The sequence below is a fragment of the Pongo abelii genome, chromosome 21 (assembly GCF_028885655.2).
Source record: "Pongo abelii isolate AG06213 chromosome 21, NHGRI_mPonAbe1-v2.0_pri, whole genome shotgun sequence".
Classification (NCBI taxonomy): Eukaryota; Metazoa; Chordata; class Mammalia; order Primates; family Hominidae; genus Pongo; species Pongo abelii.
Genome location: NC_072006.2, coordinates 13,727,951 through 13,734,345, shown reverse-complemented (window position 1 = coordinate 13,734,345; position 6,395 = coordinate 13,727,951).

The following is a 6,395-nucleotide window of genomic DNA, read 5'->3' as shown; positions in this document are numbered from 1 at the left end:
CGGAATGGTGATATTCTCAGGCAGCATGGTGTTGGGGACAGGGAGGAAGAGCCCATTATGAACACAGGATGCTGTCCAAGTGGGAGAAGCTTCAGGTGCAGATGGGGAGCCTCTGGGATGCCAGAGGACCAACAGCTGAGCCTCTAGGAGAGGAGGGGGAAGGGGGCTGAGAGTGGAATCCTAAACTTTCTCATCAGCGGTGGATTCAGTTATGGGCTCCAGTGTTTCACCCCTCTGTGAACCCATGCCCTTACTCTTATAACTTTGCAATCCCTCCCGCTAAAGACAGAATGAACTCCTCCTCCACCACCACCCCACCACCGTGCTTTGCTTTGGCCATTGTGATGTGGGAAGAAGTGTCATGTGCCTGCTCCTAGTCACACAGTGTGGAACAGAGGCTGCAGCCAGCCACCCGACGGGGCAGGGCTGTGGGACAGGAGATGCAGGGCCCATGCTGGTCAGGGCCTAGGGGGTGCCACCCTTTCTGGATGGCTGGTGAGATTTTGGGAGTGGACGGGCCACTCAGGTGAAAGGAAGACCATGAACAAAGGCATGGAGGAAGGAAAAGGAAATAAATATTTCTAGAAGAATGAACAGCTCCAAGCAGTGGGAGCAGCATTGTCTGAAAGAACTTGCTTCGATGATGGAAATGCTCGACACCTGTGTTGTGCAGTGAGGGAGCCGCCAGCCTTATGGGCCCACTGAGCGCTTGAAATGTGCCACTGCTACCCAAGAACTGAATTTGTTACTTTATTTAATTTCAATCAATCAACATTTAAAGGGCCACACGTGGCCAGTAGCTCCTGACTGGATGGTACAGGTCTGAAGTGTTGGGTCCTCGGAGTGCTGAAATAAGACTAGACTGGAGATCCCTTGCACGTGGCAGAATTTTTGAGCTAAAGGGGCCCAGGAATCACGATAGCATTTGCTGCCTCCCAGGACCCGTGCATAGCACTTGTCATACAAGATCTCATTTAATCTTCCCAGCATCCTTGCAGGGTAGAACAGGTCATTATCCCCGTTTTACAGACAAGTAAACTGAGGCATAGAGGAGCTAAGTGCTGGGGAAAATCACCTGAGAGGCACAGCTGGGTGCAAATCAGACTCTCACTGCCAGGCCCCTTCCACATCCACAGGGGCCTGAACAGCCACTTACAAAGGCTGCAAAGTCCTTTTCTGGGTGTTTTCCTCTCTTGGGCACTGGTGTAATTTGCCCCATCCCCAATAAAAAGCAGAATCTGAGATAGGACTTGTGTACAAGAAGTAATTTTTGCGACTTTTCATGCTGTGGTTTGGGGAGGCAGTGCTGGTGATCTCACGGAACAGGACTGGCAGGGATGAGAGGGAAGAAAGTCAACCCAAAGAGGTTTTATTGAGCTGGTCACACCGCGAGCCAGCAGAGCTCTTTCCCGATGGGCTCCTTGGAGAACCTGTGTGCAGTGCGCCTGTGAATCGACCACCTGAAATGGAGACGAGGGGAGCGCCATCCTCCCCAGCTCTGTCCCCCATTAGTCAAGGACTGTCCCATCTCTCAGAGGGACACAGATACAGCAAGGGGACGTGAGGCCAGATTACCCCTGCCCTGAGATGGTTGTCACAACCACATAGGGAGCAAAAATGTGGCTGACACATGTACGATTCCACTTACAAGAAATGCTCAGAATAGGCAGGCCCAAAGAGCCAGCAGGTGGCCAGGGCTGAGGGCCAGGAGGTGTGGGGAGTGAGTGTGAGTGAGTACAGCATTCCTTTATGGAGTGAGGAAAATGTTCTAGGATTAGACGACAGTGATGGTTAATGGTGAATTTTGTTACGTGAATTTTGTTCTAATTTTTTAAAAGTAGGCTGGCAGGAACCATGATGACAGCAAAGAAATGCAGCCAAGTTCCAGGCTCTGAGCTCAATTGCAGGCCCAGCCCCATAAATCCATAAATGCAGCCTCATCCCAGAAAAGGCCTGTCTCTGCACTCAGACCAACCTCCACCCCTGGAGCTCTGACTGAGTGTCAGGGCCGAGATGGAACCCGGGAAGCCAGGATTAGCAGTCCCAGCCCTTCCCAGCTCCTCTTCTTAATGCTGCCTCTCTCTGATGGACTCAGACACAACGAGGTCACTGCGTTTGTCCAAGGCTATGATGTGAGTGGCTGCCAGGACTGAGTGCAGAGCCCTCACCTGCCCCTCCCCAGTGGAGCCCTGTAGGAGGCACAGAGGCATCTGCCTCCAGCCCCCACCCCTGAGGTCGCAGCAGGATATGCAGCTGATGTCTCAGCACTGTCCTTCCCCGTCCCCATTGTGCCATCTCGTCACTCTGAAAGGCTTTCTGTTCCTCTGCTGGACCCCACACCAGGCTTCTTCCCTTGCTTGAAGGCAGACAGAGCCTGAAGTGCACCCTGTCCTCTAGTGCCTGCAAGTCCTTCATGGGGACACCTGGGCCTCCTTTCCCCCTCCTGGCCTGATGAGCCTCGCCTGCTCCTCCAGGAAGGGTCCTAACAGCACTCCACAGAACACAGTTTAGATACACCTCAATTAATGTACTCCAATTCACCTGCCAGGGATGCTAGCACAGTGGAAACCCCACCCCTCCATTAAGAGGTGGAATCTACGTCTGGGTGGGCTTGTGACTCACTTATAGCCAGGAGAACATGGTACTGGTGACATCAGCTGACATCTAAGGTAGGGTCCAAAAAGCCCATGCAGCTTCCGTTATCAAGTGCCGCAGGGGCCCTTGACTTTGAGGCCTTGAGCTGTTGCCTAAGGAGCCCAACTACCCCAAGACCTTCATATTGTGAGGAAGCCCAGACCTCATGGGGAGGCCACGTGTAGATGTTCTAGTTGACAGCCTGATGTGGCTTAGCTGTGTCCCCACCCAAATCTCATCTTGAATTGTAGCTCCCATAACTCCCACATGTTGTGGGAGGGATCTGGTGGGAGATAATTGAATCGTAGGGGAGATTGCCCTCATACTGTTCTTCTGATAGCGAATAAGTCTCATGAGATCTGATGATTTTGTAAGGGGCTTCCCCTTTCACTTGGTTCTCATTGTGTCTTGTCTGCCACTGTGCAAGATGTGCCTTTGGCCTTCCACCATGATTGTGAGGCCTCCCCAGCCACGTGGAACTGTGAGTCCATTCAACCGCTTTTTCCTTACGAATTACCAAGTCTTGGGTATGTCTTTATCAGCAGCATGAAAATGGACTAACACACAGCCCTAGCTAAGGTCCCAGCCAACAGCCAGCATCAACAGCCACACGGGTGAGGGAAGACTCTCCAGAAAATTCCAGTTCCTAGCCACTGAGCCTTACCTAGACATGGATTCTTTTTTCAGCCAAGGCCCTGAATATCACAAAGCAGACACATGTCACTCTTGCTAGACACTGAATTCCTGAGCTCCGGGATCCGTGAGCATGACAAAATGGTTGTCTTAGGCTGCTAAGCTTTATAATGCAGCCATAATCCCTGAAACACCCTTCATTCATAATTATTCACTGCACATATATGATGTGCCTGGCCCTATTCTGGGCATTGGGGATGCAAAGATGAAGAAACACTCAGCCCTTTCTTTAAGGTCAGAACGCGTTACTGGTGCTGTGCATGTGCAGCATTCAGTGCAGAATTCTCTAGTGGCTCATTTTAGCAGGGAAATCCAGAGGGACTTCCTGGAAGAGGCTTCCAGAAGTATGGAAGGGTGAGCACAGAAGTGTTTTCTCCATAGATAGAAACTGCACAACATATTTAAGAAGTTATTGGGTTGTGAACTACTGGCCCCTTAAAACCTGACTAAGGTGCCACTCTGCCAGGAGCCCCCACTCTTGCCTATAATATCTGCCTCTCCCTGAAGCCTTGGCTCAATTTCTTAAACATGCCAAACTCTTATAACCATCACAGCCATCTCAAGTGCCTTTTCCTTTGCAAGAACACTGTTCTCCCACCCCTCTTAGTTCTCCCCAGGACAGAAGACCTCCCCTGAGATGCCCCTCCCATCTCTCTCTCATGCACATCGCATGTGCAATTGTACATGTATCTGTCAGCCTGTTTCCCCGCAGCCTCTGCTGCTAGATTTTACCAGGAGGAGAAGAGCATGACTGTTTTGCTCATCCCTGTATTCTCAGAGCCAGCACAATGTGGGACACATGTTACACACTCAGTAAATATTGCTGGGAGAATGAGTCCACGAATGAACTAGCCTTGTCCTGGGACCTCAGATCTGTTCTAATCCCTGATCCTATGGTTAGCTTCTTCTAGTTCCTAACCTAATTGTGCCTCCAATCATTGGTTTTCTGGATCCCACCCTCCGTCTTAAAATATCTTTCTGCTACCTTCCACGAATTGTCTTTGCTAACCCAGCTACGACACAACCCCACTAGGCCATGGTTTCCATCATCCACCTGGAATCACCCAGTTCTGTTTTGCCAAGCCTGTTCCCCCAAGGTTCCAATATCACCAACTGGCAACAGCACTTCAAAGTCAGACCACACAGAAGGCTGCAGCACTGTAGTAAAGAATTCAGTGAGGGAGGGGTCTCCCAGAGCTAGAGAGAAGGAGAAACAGATGACAAAGTGCAGAGAACTTCTCCAACTGCCAGGATGCTGACCCTCCCTCCTGAAGGAAATCACATGCACCCAAATACTCATATTTAGAAGGAAAAGATCTCAAGGTAATATGAGGTCATTTTACTGAAGTGACTCTAGAGGCAACAAAATAAGTGTCCAGGGAGGTTAGCTTCTCCTTGGAGATGCTGGGAAGCTTGACATTTGCAATGGGAGAAGAGGGGGCAGGGCGACAGGAGAGGTGTGACTGCAGACGTCAAGCTCTGCCTGCATGGGGTGGCTTCAGAGACATCGTCCCCTGGGTTGTGCCATCTCCTTAGCAAAGATAGAGACCATGAATTGCTTCTAAATATAGCCAGGAGGCCAGCACATAGAATTATTTAACAGGAATGCAGAAAGCTGATTTGCTGCTGATCCCCATTTGGCCTGGCTTGATTTCACAATCAAATGAAGAACCTTTTTTACTTCCAAGAGTCCTATATTGTCTATTGGTGCCAGCAGCACTGAGAGAGAAGCAACAAGCTCACCCCCACTCAATCTTCCACAGCAATCCAGCAGTCCCACATTTGCTTTCTCCCCTCATGTCTTTCTGGGGGGGGGGAAAAAAAGGCAAAGCCAGTGTGTGAGATAAGTCATTTCAAGGGAGAACCATGGATCCAGGGCCAAGAAGAGGCCACAATTACCGTTTTTGCTTGTTCTCTCCTCTGCCGAATTTACCATTAGTTTCTGACCTATAAAACCACATCAGAGAGACCTGAGCTCACATTCTGGCTCTGCCACTCACTAGCTATATGACTTTGAACCAGTGATTTAACCTCTCTGTGCCTCAGTTTCTTATCTGTAAAATGGAGATAATAAGCTTTCTCAAAGGGTAGTGAGAGGATTAAATGAAATTCATTCAACATTGGACAATTATTTATTGATCACCTGCCATGTTCTTTTTTTTTCTTCTTTAACTTTTATTTTAAGTTCAGGGGTACACGTGCAGGATGTGCAGGTTTGTGACATAGCTAAACAAGTGCCACGGTGGTTTGCTGCACAGATCAACCCATCACCCAAGTATTAAGCCCAGCGTGCATTAGCTATTCTTCCTGATGCTCTCCCTCCCCCCACGACAGGTCCCAATGTGTGCCGTTTCCCCATATGTCCATGTGTTCTCCTCATTCAGCTCTCACTTATAAGTGAGAACATGAGGTGTTTGGTTTTCTGTTCCTGAATTAGTTTGCTGAGGATAATGGCTTCCAGCTCCACCTGTGTACCTGCAAAGGACATGATCTCATTCCTTTTTATGGCTGCATAGTGTTCCATGGTATATGTGTACCACATTTTCTTTATCCAGTCTGTCATTGAGGGCATTTGGGTTGACTCCATGTCTTTGCTATTGTGAATAGTGCTGCAGTGAACATACACTTGCATGTATCTTTATAATAGAATGATTTATATTCCTTTGGGTATATACCCAGTAATGGGATTGCTGGGACAAATGGTATTTCTGCTTCTAGATCTTTGAGGAATCGCCACACTGCCAGACGCTATTCTAGGTGTTTCAAGATACATTAGTGAATAATACGGACGCTGATCCTTGCCCTCATGTAGCTTATATTCAAGTATGGACAGATTAACAATAAGCAGTAACCCTAATAAATAAGTAAATTTACAGTAAGTTGGGTGATACATGGTACAGGAAAGAGAATGTAAAGCAGATGAGGTAGAGGATGGTGGCCACATATTATTTCCTTCTCATTTTACTCCTTCTGTTGGGAGTTGGGACCTAATTCCCATCTCCAGTATCAAGGCTTCCTTTTGTGACTTGCTTGACCAAGAGAATATGCCAGAGAGATGTTGTGAAAAT